The following is a 15,305-nucleotide window of genomic DNA, read 5'->3' on the forward strand; positions in this document are numbered from 1 at the left end:
AAATAAAATGCTAATGGACTTGAATGTTATTGTTTGTAGATTCTTTGGGGAGAGTAGGATTACAGCTGGGTTATATCATTCCCTTTATATTAGTATTGAGTGAAACAGTGAGTATAACCTGGTTAGAGTAATCTCTGTGACTTCACAAACTGAATTACTTTGAATTATTAGTTATATGATGTTTTTTTTTAGTTTCTTCTTGCTTGTGAATTTTCAGCTTTTACCAATAAAATTTCTACACTGGTTTGCTGTCCACTATTCTTTATTATAATTTCATTCTGTACTATTACTTAGCTGTGCAACTTTAAAAATGCAATCACCAATTATTTTGCACTCATGTCAGCACTTGAATGTGTGTTAGTGCACCGAGAGTATTTGTAGAGTCTGCTCTTATCTGAGAACAATTAGATAAGAGCAAAGAAGACTGGTGGATGTCAGAATTTTAATAAAAACCAAGTCAGGTTTTTTTTAAGGAAAAGGGAACTTCTTTATAAGAAAAATTGGCAGACAAAAACACTTCCTGTAAATGCAATAAGCTTCCTATTTCGGCATGCTGTGGATTTGGCTGTCAATCATTATGTTGGTTTAATCTTGTCTCACAGAAGAGGTGTCTGTCCCAAACTAACTCTGTTTTGAAAGAAAGTTAAAGGCAGTTAGGGTATGTTTTCTATTCAAAGTCTTTGGGGGAAAAAAGCAAATTAGTGATATGGTGATTGACAGATTGTTCTTTTTCCCAAAATGATATTTAATCTGGTCTTAACAGTATTTGTGTGTTTAGGCTTTCACTGATTTCTTCTTGAAGTCAGAATTCTGACAATAATCAAACGCAAACATCCACCGAGATTTCTAAAATATCCCAGTAACCCTGTCTAAAAGCCAAAAGGCAAAAAAAAATCAATAAAGCGTGGCACTGTGGCATTTCCAGCTCAAGGCTCAAGGTGTAGCTAGAAGCTGAGAGGTGAGTGGGGTGCAGCAAAAGGCAGGTGGAATAAAGTGACATGGGGTGAGAGCAGGAGGGGGTGATAATAAGGAATCCATGTGACTGACTCACAGTGATGGTTTTACCTGGCTATGAATATTTCAGACAGCAGTGAGGTGTGTTATTACAGCTCAGTGGGAGCACTCACAACATGGGGCGAGACATGTGCTGTCACAAGATAGGACTGAGCACACAACACACACAAACAATGCCATTTTTTTCCAGCATTCACAAAGAACACATCTCAAATTACTCAACCATGTTGAATAGCAGAGTGGCAAAATGTTTTCATCAACAAACTAAAAACAGCATCTTCCACTGACATGCTCCCCTAAATCAATATACCAGCCAATCAATAAGCAGGGAAAGGTTTACGACGATCGGAAGCCTAGCTCTACCAGTAGAGAAAGTAAAAATAAATCCATGTACTGTATTTTGCTTGAGTTGGAGCATTCCCACATGCCAAGAAGACGATTAAATAAATATTCTGTTTACATGAACTGGCTGCCCAGGGGTCTTCAGACTAGTCCAGAAAAGCAGCTTCATTCAGCTAGCTAACAACCTAGAGCCTCTGGCCATTCTCATATATTCCCTCCATTATTTCACCAGCCTCTGCCTCTCAAGCAACCATCTCTTTCACAAAATAGTGTCTGGAGATGAGACTGTCATTGGATGCTGTAGTGGGGAGAAGAGTGTTGGTGGGTAGAAACTGTAGATAAATGTACTTTAAATATATCCCGGGTGATAAAAAAAAAATTATTGATTATAGATTAGGCATCCTCTAATGTACTTCACAGACATGGATGGACTGTGCAGGCAGTGCTACAAACTGTGACACATAATTTATAAACACAATTTATTGCTTAGTTTTAATGGCTACAACTTTCTAATTTCACTCATCTCCACAAAAGTAATTTTACAATGCCATTTTTTTAAATGCTTATGCCATAAGTTGGACTGTGTTAAACTGTGATTGCAAATAACAAGTAAGGTACATGTACTAGCCAGAATTAAATTATGATTGGTGTTAATTTTTCTTCAACCTATATAATGTTGTTTTGTCAATTCAAAATAATAGGTGTGAATGGTGAATACCAGACTGCAGAGACCTCTGTGTTCAAATAAAAGATGAAATCATTCTTTAGATTGTAAAGACTTATTATAAGCAAGCTATAAAATCATGTAAAAGCATATTTTATGTTTTTTTTACAAGCAGTTTGATCTGTATATACTGCATCTTATGCAGTGTTTAAAAGAAATAGTGAGGTAATATTTTGTCCATGTAGAATCATGACAGCCAGAACCAGCTCTGGTAACAATTAGACAATTACATACTTCAACATTTCGAATATAAAAGTCATCATTGCAAAATGTAGTCTATGTAGATTTTTTTCTTTAAAAGTATGATTATCTATATATTACTTTATGCTAATAAACTCATATTTTTGCACTTATACAAACCATAAACCTTACAAATCCCAATGTAATAATTGAAATCAATGCAATTTATTTTAAGCTTCTCATATTTAAATAGCAGGAAAACAGAGATTTACATCAGAAGCCTTGTAGCACTACTCTATTTAATTCGTCATTTAGTTCACAGTATATTCAGAAACAATTCCTCCTGATGGTGACTTCCAACATGGTCACCTGAGACAAAGGCAAAGCACCAAGCACCAAGCAGAGAGCAGTCAGTCTTATGCATTATACATTATCTCTTAGTTATTCATCAAAAAGGACACGTATTAACCTGTGTTCAACCTTGAGAGCGCTATTAATATTCAGCAGAAAGTGATGTTTAAACAGATCTTAAAATAAATGCTATGACTTTTATAAGTTTGTAAGAGATAGTTAAGGCATGTGGTCCTGCAGTTTGTTTGCACATAGTTTGTAAAAATATGCCATTTGGTGAGGATACACTTTCTCACCATGATTTAGAAGTAGCTATAATTTTATTATGTATAATCCTTATTGATTTGTTATTGTTAAACATGAATACTTGTATGCTTATGCCACTACAATGGGTGTGCTGTATATAGAGAACGATTATATGGAGTAAATGTATCATTCAAACTGCCCCCCTCACACACACACACACACATACACACACCCTAGTACCACCAGATGCTCAAGTACAATATATGCAGCATGTAATGTACTAATATGTTGTTCTACATCAACTCCACCATGTTCTTGATCATAATGCAGCATTCATACAGGATCATCTCTCCACCTGCTTACATGGGTGATATCATTCGTCTATATTTTATTAAGAGGATGTAAAAGTAATAAAACAACTAACCGTAATGACAGTGTGGAGTTACACAGATAAGAATGATGAAGAAATACTGATAAAACATGTTTTGGCTCAAAGCAAAGTTTCTTGTTATCACTGAAGTATAAGTCTTCACAGCGGTGATTCAAACCATACAATGCATATGAATGGCTGTTTTTACTAAATCTTCTTTACTTTTTATAATCTTTTTATTTCTATTTTGATTTAGTTTTACTTTTTTACTGACTTGCTTTTGTTTTTATGAGAAAACGACTTTAGTTTTAATAATCAGTTATCAATTATTATTATTATTTTCTAATAATTAATCTCTGTACAGCAATTGTTGATAACTACATTAGTAAAATGCTAGGTAAAAATAAATAAATAACTGTTTCCGAAGCCTGTTCCTTGCAGAATAATCTGGATACCTCTGTATTGTGATGAAGCTGATGCAATATGGGGTTAGAAGCGTTGGGTTTTCTCTTTATTTGTTGAGGGATAAAAGATGAGGACAAGTCCCTTGCCAGCCCAGGAAATCAAATAATCTTCCATTTTTAAATTGACTAGCTTTTTTGTTTTAATATATAATACATTGATAATACATACAATATGAATGACTCAGTATTTCACCATGCCAATTTAATTTATGGTTGCTTTTTACAGAGAGTAAAATAACAGAATTCATGCAAAATAACTAGAAAAAGTTCATGTCTGTAGCAAAACAATTCTACGGCTGTTTGAGTTACTATAGCTTTTGGATTAACTTGATGAGCTTTCTGTCATGGTAACATGACAGAAAGCTGAGTTTGAGACTCAGCAGAGAACCTAAGAGGAAGCCAGTGTTGTTACTTATATGAATGGCACCTGTGTAATAGCCAAATAGGTGCACTATAAAACCACATAGGTGCTCTCAGAGCAAACTGTTACACCTGCCAGAATGTAATTTTTGGTGGAACAGCATGACACCCTTCACTGTTAACACAAAAACTGAGTGTCTGAGCAACCTTTTCATGTATGAAGCATTCAAGTAATGGAAGCACAGCTCAAAAAAGTTTGTTTCCCTTATTTTGACAATACAGTCATACTGTGAACAATCTTTTTTATTATTATTATTTTAATTAAATTATTAAATTTAAGTGTGCTTGATCTATGTTTCTTAGGCAAAAAGAAAGAAAACAAAAATTAGAATGCAAATTGAATAAAAAATGCTTCAGAAACATTTGGGAAATCATTTAAATGCATTGCATATCACTTGCTTTGGGCATCTGCACTTATCTTCGAGATTAGAGGAAATTGTTAGAAAATAACAGTTATTTTAATTTATTCTCAGCTCTTTCTATGTGCACAGTCCTTATGCTGAACCTACACTGGAGTTCTTACTTTGTTGCAAAGTTGCAAAGCATTAAATATCATTATCACCCGATAAACTAAATAATAAGATCACTCAGTTATAATTTTTTGCATGCAGCCACTTGTAATCACCACGTCAAGAATGAAGATGTGTATCAGTCAGTTTCATTTATATGAATGAAGAGCTTTGGACACTGAGGGAGATTGAAGGCAGGTGGAATCACTGCAGATATGAAAAATGAATTATGTACAAGAAGAAAACAGTTTCACTACCAGTGGGTCTTACAACTCACTTTCACCCAATGGAGTATAGATAGGACTTCCTTTTTTAGAAAAGCATACATAGTGTACAAAAGTAAAAATGTCCTAAAAAAAACCCAAAAAAGAAAAAAACTGTGGAAACTCTTATGTTAGTGTACACTAACTTGATGATATCTTTCAATAAAGTTATGCAGATCAAAAGATACAGATTGGTAAGACTGAGGGAGTCATACCTTTGTTTTTTTAAGTTGTTTATTGTTTTTACATGTTTCAAACCAAGTGGTATAACTAGAGCTATTGATTTCAATTTACAAAGGTCCTGTTAGAGCCATACAATACTGTAAAAGTCATTCTAAAAGCAGGGAGAAATAAAATTTAATTAAGCAATCTGTAATTAAAAAGTTGATGATGAAAATTATTATCATGTCATTATCAATCGTGACAACTGTAGCAAAGACTTGACAGAAATCATGGCAGTGAAAACATGTCTCTGATGTTCATCAGATTTTGATTGCTTAATGTTTAAGCAGGGCAAATACATTTCTGACCTTTACATGACTGGATGTCAAAGGCAAAGTCAAAACTAGTGGTCTATGAAGCTTATTTACTAAGGCAGACAATCCAGCTGCTCCTGCACAAAGGTTGAGGTATGAAAGCAGCAAATGTCAAAATGACAAAGCTTCCCTTTGTGCTTTGTCTTGACAACCATACAGTTCACAGGAGTAGAATTGATTAATCACAGTGTTAATTAATGATAAATGGAGTGAGCAAAGGTTGTTAAAAGAAACAATACAATGTTCTGATTTTAGATGGAATGATGGCTCATTCTCATCATGCAAGTCGTTCAGAAAGCACTACCCCGGCATTAAGAGCTGAATGTGTTGAAATACTGGGTCCTTCCCTCTACTGTTGCCAAGGGAGCTGCAGCGGACTTACAAGAATAATCTAGATGTGTGAAGGGCTTTATCCTCTAACACTGCGACCAGCTCTGGGCAAAGTTGGAGGTAGGGTTAATGCCACAAAAATGTATACACACACGTTCTCTAAATTCGGTTAATTAGAGGGACCAAATTTCAGCTTTGACGCCTTTACATGCCTTTTCCCTTTCATTTTTTTACATCTCCCAGCCAGAGTGATGTGATAAAAATCAAATGAAAATGAGCATCATGTTTCAAAATTCATCCCAGATGTTAATCTTCAAAGAATTTGCACAGTTGGCACGGATTTCATTGTCTCTGTTAACTTGCAGTCAAGGATGAAATTGCACTGCTACCCTTACATATCATTTGATATGTGGGTGAGAATTTCTTTAAGATTTTTCCTGTCACATCTGAGTAGGCAAAAGGAAATGGTCAAATTTGTAAAACACTTCACATCAGCATTTGTGGTGAACCGTTTATTTTGAGTTTAATGGGGAAAAAAAAAAAAAAAAAACATTGCAGTTGCAGATCCCCGGGGGGAGAGTTGAGTGACCTGCCAAATTTAATTTCTCTCTGTGTGTATTTACTAGAGTAGCTATAGCAGGGAGAAATGTATTGTGTCAGCGCCTGGCAGTTCTTTCCGTTATGGAAGCTCAGTGACCCATTATGTTGTGGTGTGATATGCACTGTAGTGTAGAGCAGCAACAGTAAGAATTGTAAAATTACTTTATGGTAAACTGAGAATTTACATATTTGACTTTCACAATGTGCTGGCTGGCTGTTCAATGGTTTGGACAATGAAAGGTCAAGTTGTGCTCGACTTTTATATGTGAAATCATGCTCAGTTCAAGGGTTGTTGTTCTACCCAAAATGTATGCGGAAACTACACTAATGCAAACAAAAGTCAATGACAGTCCCTGATATTGTCAGCATCATGAAGTACAATAGAGGCACTCTATGTTATTACTATTAATATTGTTAGCATGTTCATTTTTTATACCAAGAAAGGCTAGAGTACACGAATACTGCCATTCAATCTACAAATGTAAAAAGAGTGAACCCAATCTCTGCTGAGGAGTGCAAAGACTACTAGAACAAACTGAGGACAATCTGATTTCCGTCTTTTAGACAATGAGGCCCATCACTCAGTATCAGTCATGTGGCACCATGGATCATATTTACACCCAGACAGCAAATTGGGGCTCCAGGGACAAGCACAGGAAGCGGCGGTAACTTGACCAAACACAGCCCATGCAGGCCTGTGAGAAGAAAGCAGCAGCTATGCATCACGCCGGAGGCCATCCATCACTCGAGCCGCTCGATTTGAAGCAGCCACTTTAAGATTTGCAGCAACCTTCAGCCCTTAAGGGATGAGCAGGTGTCAGAACTTACGTTATATACCCCTCACAGGCGTGACACTGTGTACACTGGTCATAAAACGTCAGGAGGTAAAATGTCACTACACTCATTTAACTGAAATGATTCTTTTTAGTTATTTCATGGTGTTTGATCAGGTTGCGGTGAGATTGCACCAGTGTAAAATTTAATCAATCTATAAAAATAAATTGCACCATTAATAAAAAACATTTCATTAAAAAAGCAGAATATATTATCTCATTGGTAGATGGAAAGATATTGGTGCTTTTGGTTGAGAGAAAAATCATGATTAAATCATGGCTTTAGCAACAGTCCAGTCCAGTCTGCCGTTTGCAGACTGAGCCAAGCATGGCAAATAGTCTTTTTATGATCAGTCTGGTAGTAATTATAGGCATATATGCTTTAGTTCTGCAATGGCTGGAGGACTTTTGGATAAATGGAAATGAATGCATGTGTATGTTCCTTTAATGCCTCTTAATAAGAACTTGAACCAATAAAGATGAAAGCGCATTTTTAAACAGACATTAACCATTATTATGGTTATTGCTATTGTTTATTTGTCAAAAATCAACTTTTGCAACAGCTTAAAACTTTATTTCAGTAGCTGCCATTTCTTAGTTATTATGTTTTTCCTTCACTCTATTTTGCTGTTAAATGTCCTGCAAAATTCAATTCATCCCACACAGTTTAAACTCCTAACACTTCCCAAGTTATTTGTTTTGGATAATTGCATCAATGCTTCAGAATGTGTTTGTTTGGAGATTTAGTAAAACTGAAACCTTATAATGCACAATTACATTGGATTTTGAACGATTCAAAACACAGGGTTAATCAGAGCACCTTTTCCACACTAGTTTCACAGCTATATTGAAATGGGCACAACATCATAACAATGCATTAACTGGTGGAGGTGTTAAAATGATCTCCAATCCATTATCTTCCTAAATTACTGGTAGCTTTGTTGCTATTACATTTTGTATTTTGCAGAGAGAGGGTAGAATTGCAAACCCTTAACCCAAAAACAAGAGATCTTATCATTTTATTTCAAATGCATGCAAACATCCAAGCTGAAATCATCTAAAGTCAAAGCTTTCAAAGTTGGTCTAACACACTTGGATAAATTGGAGATGAATCATTTTGGGGGGTATCTGCTAAACTAGGTTGAAATGGGCTTAACATTCTGCTCATGCTTTATAGTTTCAGAAATAATGCATCTTGTGTAAAAACAGCAAAGTGTAAGTGTAAATTAATACAGCTGAATTCACAACAAAGCTGTTCTTTTTCACATCTTTGAAAAGCAGCATATTAACTCTCAACTCTTGGCCTCCAGGCTCTGAAATCTAATAAAATCCTGTTTTTGTAACTACAACATCATCTGAGAAAATCACCATTGTGAAAATGTCTGCAGTGATTTAGAATATACTTACATGTGCAATGGCCTCCCGCAGAAAGTTAGAATAAGATTGTGAATGATTGTTGTTGCTTTTTTGTTTTTTGATGTTGTTTTTTGTTTGTTTTGTTTTTTCACACAACATCTCAACATTGGTTATTCTTCAGAAAATAATTCATTCTACCCATGCTTGCACACTGAGACATAACGGGGTTCAATTAAATGGTCAAGTCAACAGCTACTGAGCCGAGTGACTGTTTCCTTGGCTATAGGGATGTAATATAACTGTGCACTGTATCTGCATGCTGTAATTTTCCATATCCACATGAATGAATTAACAAGAAGATAATGAACTTTGATGAGATTGTATTGTTCTGTGACTCCTGCACATGATTTCCCCCCTTTGTCACCAACAAGCAAAGCAGTGTTAAAGAGCTCATTTCATGTATTTCTTTGTGTTACATCCTCGTTTGCTAGGGATGATGAGGACGGAACACAAAGTGAGTCAGAAACCTGATCTCAAATGAAAATACAATTTATTCTAAAACAAAGGGTCAGGTACAGGTCCGGTGTCGACTAAAACAATCAATAAACAGGTAACTCAAAACCAATAAACAAACTAAAAGTGTCCGACGAAGGGGAACAAGTACTATAATATGCCAAACAGAAAGTCTCACCAAAAGGGTTTATAATAGCTACTATAAATAAACTGAAAATGTCCCAAACAAAACTGGTTACACGCACATGGGCGGATTTTAGCTCAATAACAAACAAAGACTTCACCTCACTCAGGGTATAGGTAACACAAACTACAAAGTAATGACTTTACAGATTAACCAGTTTCACAATGCCAAGCCCACACAGGGTAACTTCCATGACCACAGGTTCACAATACTCCCAGTCTGGCAAGCTGCGTCCCTCTGTCCACAGCTGCCTCGAGTGAAGCAGATGATGGGGCTTAATAGGCGCACCAACAATGTTATTGGTCGGCAGCTGGCATCCCGGAAGCAGGTGGACCAATCCAGGTGGGGGTAGGGCGGCGCCAGATGAGGTTTCCCTGTCAGTCATCGGCAAGACAAGCTGCAGTCTCGTCTGGTCATTAGGCCGGCAGGTACGCGGCTGTAACACTTTGAGATCAGTTGATCTTTTAGTTGCTCTTGACTAATAGTGAGTAAAACTGAACATTACGCAGCATAAACAAATTTAGTCTGATTTAATCAGTTTTGATTCCCATTCTGTACTCTTCACAGATTAGTTTAACTGGTACAGGTTTAATGGCTTTATACGCCTCTAAAAATAGAAAAAGAAAATACTAAACATTTGAATGTCTAAGTCCATTGACAAACAAACAGCTCAATTTGATTGCTGGATCAAAAGGCCTTCTGTTGTCCTTCAAACACTTTATTAGGTACGCCTATTGCTTGTTAACACAAATAGCTAATCAGCCAACCATATAGAAGCAACTGAATGCTTTTAGGCATGTATATGATCTAGCCAACTTGATCAATCTAAGCAAGACAAATGGGAAGAAACGGGATTAGAGTAAGTTTGAACATGGCAAGTTTGTTGTTGCCAGATGGGCTGGTCAGAGTATTTCAGAAACTGCTGATCTACTGGAATTTTCACACACAACCATCTCTAGGGTTTACAGAGAATGGTACAAAAAAGAGAAAATAGTCAGTCTCAGTTTAAGAGGTTAGAGGAAAATGGGCAGACTTGTTGGAGATGATAGAAAGGAAACGTTAACTCAAACAACCACTGGTCACAACACAAGGTACGTAAAATACCATCTCTGAATGCACAACAAGTTTAACCTTGAAGCAAATAGGATATAGCAGCAGAAGACCACACCGGGTGTCACAGGAAACTGAGGCTACAATTCACACAGACTCACCAAAATTGGACAACAGATGATTGGAAAAAAGTTGCATGGCCTGTTGAGCCTTGATTTTAACTGCAATATGGAAATATTAGGGTTGAATTTGGTGTAAATAACATGAAAGCATGGATCCACCCTGCCTTGTATCAACAATTTAAGCTGCTGATGATGCTGTAATGGTGTGGGAGATTTTTTTTGGCCCACTTTAAGCGCATTAATAGAGCGTCATTTAAAAAGGCACAATCTACCTGAGTATTGTTACTATGTCCATCCCTTTATGATCACAGTGTACCATCTTCTGACGGCTACAATCCATGTCACAAAGTTCAAATCAACTCAAACTGGTTTCTTGAACATGACAATATGTTCATTGTATTCCAACGGCCTCCACACCAGATCATAATCTAATACAGCCTTTAGGATGTGGTGGGACAGGAGATTCTCATCCTCATCTGACAATCTGCATCAACTGTGTGTCGCTGTCATGTCAATATGGAGCAAAAAGGAATGTTTCCAACATCTTGTTGAATCTATGCTACAAAGAATTAAGGCAGTTCTGAAGGCAAAAAGTGGTCCAACCTGGTACAAATAAGGTGTACCTAATCTCTACTCTCGTACTTTGGAGTATAGAATTGAAACTGTGTTAGTTTGTTGAAAATCATGTTCACTGAATGCTGTTGCTGGACTATTTGAGGGATGTGCTTATCTCTAACCTAAAGGGGAGACAGTGAATCACACATTTATATTGTTATTAACTTGTTATGGTGATTCCACCTGGCTGCACCTCTCTTACAAATGTACCTCTCACCTTCAATTGGAACTGTCAGAACATATTAAAAATGCCAGTGCCAGGCTTTGAAGTTGTGTGGAATCTGTTATTTTTCAGAAAAATGCTGCATGCTATTTTCTTTTAGTTCCAGGTATAGAAAAAAAGTGCTGCCTCACAAGCAATTTTATTCAGTGGTTGGTTCTAAGTTAGACCTGTTTGAAGAGTTATCATTACAGTCTGAAGCACCATACAAATACAGATCCTGGCTTAAAGATTTATAAGAGGTTTGAAATGATTTGAAGATTTACTGTCACAGTCCTCAAGTCTTTGGGAAAGAGCATCTTCATCCTATTAAAGCGTGGGTGAAAGCATGCCTATCATTTAGATTCTGTATTGTTTAGCTAGAAAAGCAACAGACATGACAGCTCTAAATTACATGTCTTCCTATACTTTGCCTGGCAGGGGGGACGGAAATAAATGCATATGCCCTTGTATTGTAGGAGGTCTGTTGCAGGTGGACAGGTGGTGGAGATTAATTTGCACCAGTGGAATGGGAAGGCTACATGCATATACTGAACAGAAGAGCATGAGCAGTGGTCTGGAAAAGAGAAGAGAGCGTAAAAAACACAGAAGCACTTTTGTCTGCATGCCCTCCGATGAAAACTGCAAAGGGTGAAGGTGAGGGAAATATTATACATAAATGGATTCACCTGAACTTGGTGACTTGGCGATGCAGCCCATTTTTATGCTTGCAAAGGTCTCGGGAAGAAAATAGGCCTTCCACGCTGATATAACGTTTCTTAACAGCATCACCTCCAGTGCTGATGCTGAATAATTCAGAGCCTATTAGTCTACCATTTGTCTGGACATAAAGTCTCCTAGCAACATTGCAAGACTTGTGATTAGGTGGGTATGGTGTCACAGAGAGCATTGCTTTTGCAAGGACAGTACTTTCATTCATAGTCCAAAACTAATGCTTATAGTTAAAGCTTAGTACATTTGTCTGTCTTCAGGGTTTCTTAAAATTTCAATGATATTAAAGGACAAATATCTTTCTAAAGATAGCATCTGTGATGACCTTCCGACCACTAACAGCAGAAGCCAGAGCAGTTCAAAGAGGATGCATGGCAGAAACAACAACATGTAGGCTCATAACATATTAAAATCACTAATGATGTTTCGTCCAGCACGATCATATTTCGATACAGGCATTCTTGCTCACACTTAAACTTTGAGCGATTGTAAATGTCAGCAGCTTGTCACTCAGATTCGTTCCCACATGGGCAGCGAGACAGATCCTGCTAAAAGGAAAGGCCGGATGACAGGACATACATTAGTATCCTGTCTGACTCATTCAATGTCTGGCTGTCAATCTCTGGATATATTTGAGGCACTACTTTACCACTTTATGCAGCTTCAGATTTTTTATTCAGTACTTGATTATCTCGATTAAACCTAACTGTGAGATGATGATTGGCTCTCCTCCTTGAAAAACTGTTTGGGTTCTTCCAGTTGGCCATGGTTTCAAATTGTTATCCCCAATTGCAGTAGGCTGAAGCTGAAAATGGAAAAAAATATATATATATTTCTAAGATTCAGGGATCAGATGAGAGTGAAAATATCTTTCATTCAATCACAGTGGAGATCAAAACTTGAACCCCCTGGAAAACATCAGAGCAAACATCAGATATCCTGGGAAATAAAAATTCTGTTTTTAAACACACATACAGTAAGAGCTTTGTTTCTCGCATACCTTTAGTTACCTGAAATTCATGTCTGCGAAAAAATATATTAGATTCAGTGACTAAATGTGAATTCAAAATATTTTTCATGTTTAATTTTACCCTACAGAACTTCATAATGCCAAACAAATCATTGGAGGTTCCTTTTAGTAAATGACACCAACAAGCTGCTTATTATTTAAAATTTTAGTCATAAACAACGATACTGAGCAATTTACCCTCAGTTAATGTATATCCATCACCTGGCAACAGTAATATGCATATGGTCTATGACAACTGCTCAAATCTAATAAACAGTCCAGCAGAGTAATTTTCGCTGCACGTGCCAAGCCTCAATGACACAAAACGGTCCAGAGCCAAATGGCTGTGAGGCTTCTGTATGAGTTTAAATAAATCCCACTTTGAAGAGTGATATGTTTCTGTGGAAATAATGCAGTGCAGTATCCTGTTGTTTGAATAAAGTTACTCCAAAAACACCACAGACTTCCATCTGCTCACTAAGTTATGCTTATAACGTCTGCAATTAGATGCTTAGTTAATTCTTGCCATCTATTGGTTTATGTCTGCGGTGCTTGTGAGTTTGGTGGTAAAGACCACCAAGCTGTCAAGTGCTGGCACCAAGTACAGAACATTTTTTTTCTCAGTGCAGTGACTCATTCTGGGATGTAGTTGAAGTATTTATTAAGTGTCTGGTGATGCCATCATGTCTTTTTATTTTCTTTCATTTTCAAACTCTCTTTGTGATTAAAGTCTTCAAATTTCCAAAAGAAACATTTGTTTTCTTTTTTTCATTTATAAAAGTATTCTTGCAGTGGATGAGCTGTCCAAATGAATGTCAAAAATAATTGGAAATGGTCACTTGAAGTATCTTTGAGACAGCAGGGACTAGCAGAATGCAGAGTGCAGAATGTGATGACCATGAGTCGGAATTCAGGGATTATCAGGCACTGACCTTAGTACACGAATAGAAATTTGGTCCCTGGCATAATCTTTCCTCACTTCCCTCCTGTTAGTAACCACAGACTGCAGTACATGCAGTCCAGTGGGCCTTTCTACCCTCCCATCTGTTTTTATTACTAATTGTTATGGACAACAAAGCTGCATTTTCACAGCAGGGATGAGATAATGAGAAAAAGATATTCAGGAGGAGAAAAATAAGCCTGTTATAAAGTTGCTTTGTCACGGGCCATTTGAGCTTGTAAATAAAGCTTTTTTTAGGTTCTGTAACAGAAATATGACATATATCTTCTCCCTTGAGTATCACTGTTCCCCATCACTGAGCAGCTGAAAGCAAGTAAACCAAAAAGTTCAGCAGGATTTGAAATTCTAATAGAGGCATGGGTGTTGTTTTAAATCTGATTGATCAGATTTAATTAGAGGACATAAGCCTAAGAAGCACCAAAAGATATTTTCCCTTTTTTATATCATATATATTGCTGCTTATATTAAAGCATGTTCTATACTGTTTTTAACCTGTGAAAGAGATTTTGACAGCATGATAAAAGTAATGTATTCATATTTTTTTCATAAAACTTTCATTTCACAAAGTCAAATTTACAGGGTTTATTTACATTAAACTGTCAGCTGAGAGTAGGATGCAAAGAGGGAAAGGGCATGCAGAAATACACAGTCACTGGTGAGATTAGACAAATAATGTTATGGCTATTTGATGTGATCTTTTAATGTTGGACTTCCAAGGACGTTCCTGTATTTCTTGTCTCCTTCTAAATAGGTTGCTGAACTAAAAATATCATAGCAAGAGAAGGTGAGAGACAACAGAAATGAAATCATATCACTGCAGAAGCGAGTGCTGAAGGCGATGGTGAAACAGGTAATCTCCCACTGAGAAAGGCAAGGAAGAGCGGCCATTTATGCTTTCAAATCCTTTAGACGAGGTGGACTGCCATACAGTGCATCCTGAGTATTCATTCCCCTCAGCCACACACACACACCATTGATGGGGGCAGCAACTCTCCTTTGGCAGTCACTAAGCACTGAACAGCTCTGTGCTCAGCAGGAGGCTTTGGCCACCTGCATAGTGTGGAGTGGAGATAGAGAGACAAATCCAACACTGAAACTGGTGATAGACATTTTCTTTTTCCACACCAAGGATTTTTGCAATTTGTTTCCAAGGTTTACACTCTTCTTGGGTTTTAGAGTGGCATGAAACAAAATAAATCAGACTTCCCATTGTTTGGGTGCTAAAATAATTCACTTCTACAGTAGGTCCCACACAGAAGAAGAAACTGGTTTATTGTTCCCCAGGCCCAGCAAAGACCTATGCAAAATGTAAACAATGTTTGAGCCTACCTTTGAGTCTTGTTACAAGGGCCCACTACTGTGCAGCGTTCATTAGAGTGGAA

General features: G+C 37.0%; 1 protein-coding gene across 1 annotated transcript in view; it reads right to left on the reverse strand.

Moving 5' to 3' along the window:
- LOC121653842 (seizure protein 6-like) overlaps positions 1-15,305 on the reverse strand; it is a 131,499-nt gene extending 116,194 nt beyond the window's left edge. Inside the window, exon 1 of the mRNA XM_042007540.1 lies at positions 15,253-15,305. The gene's annotated coding sequence lies outside the window, so the exon portion shown is untranslated. The remainder of the gene's footprint in view (positions 1-15,252) is intronic.

This window comes from Melanotaenia boesemani, chromosome 15 (assembly GCF_017639745.1).
Source record: "Melanotaenia boesemani isolate fMelBoe1 chromosome 15, fMelBoe1.pri, whole genome shotgun sequence".
Classification (NCBI taxonomy): domain Eukaryota; kingdom Metazoa; phylum Chordata; class Actinopteri; order Atheriniformes; family Melanotaeniidae; genus Melanotaenia; species Melanotaenia boesemani.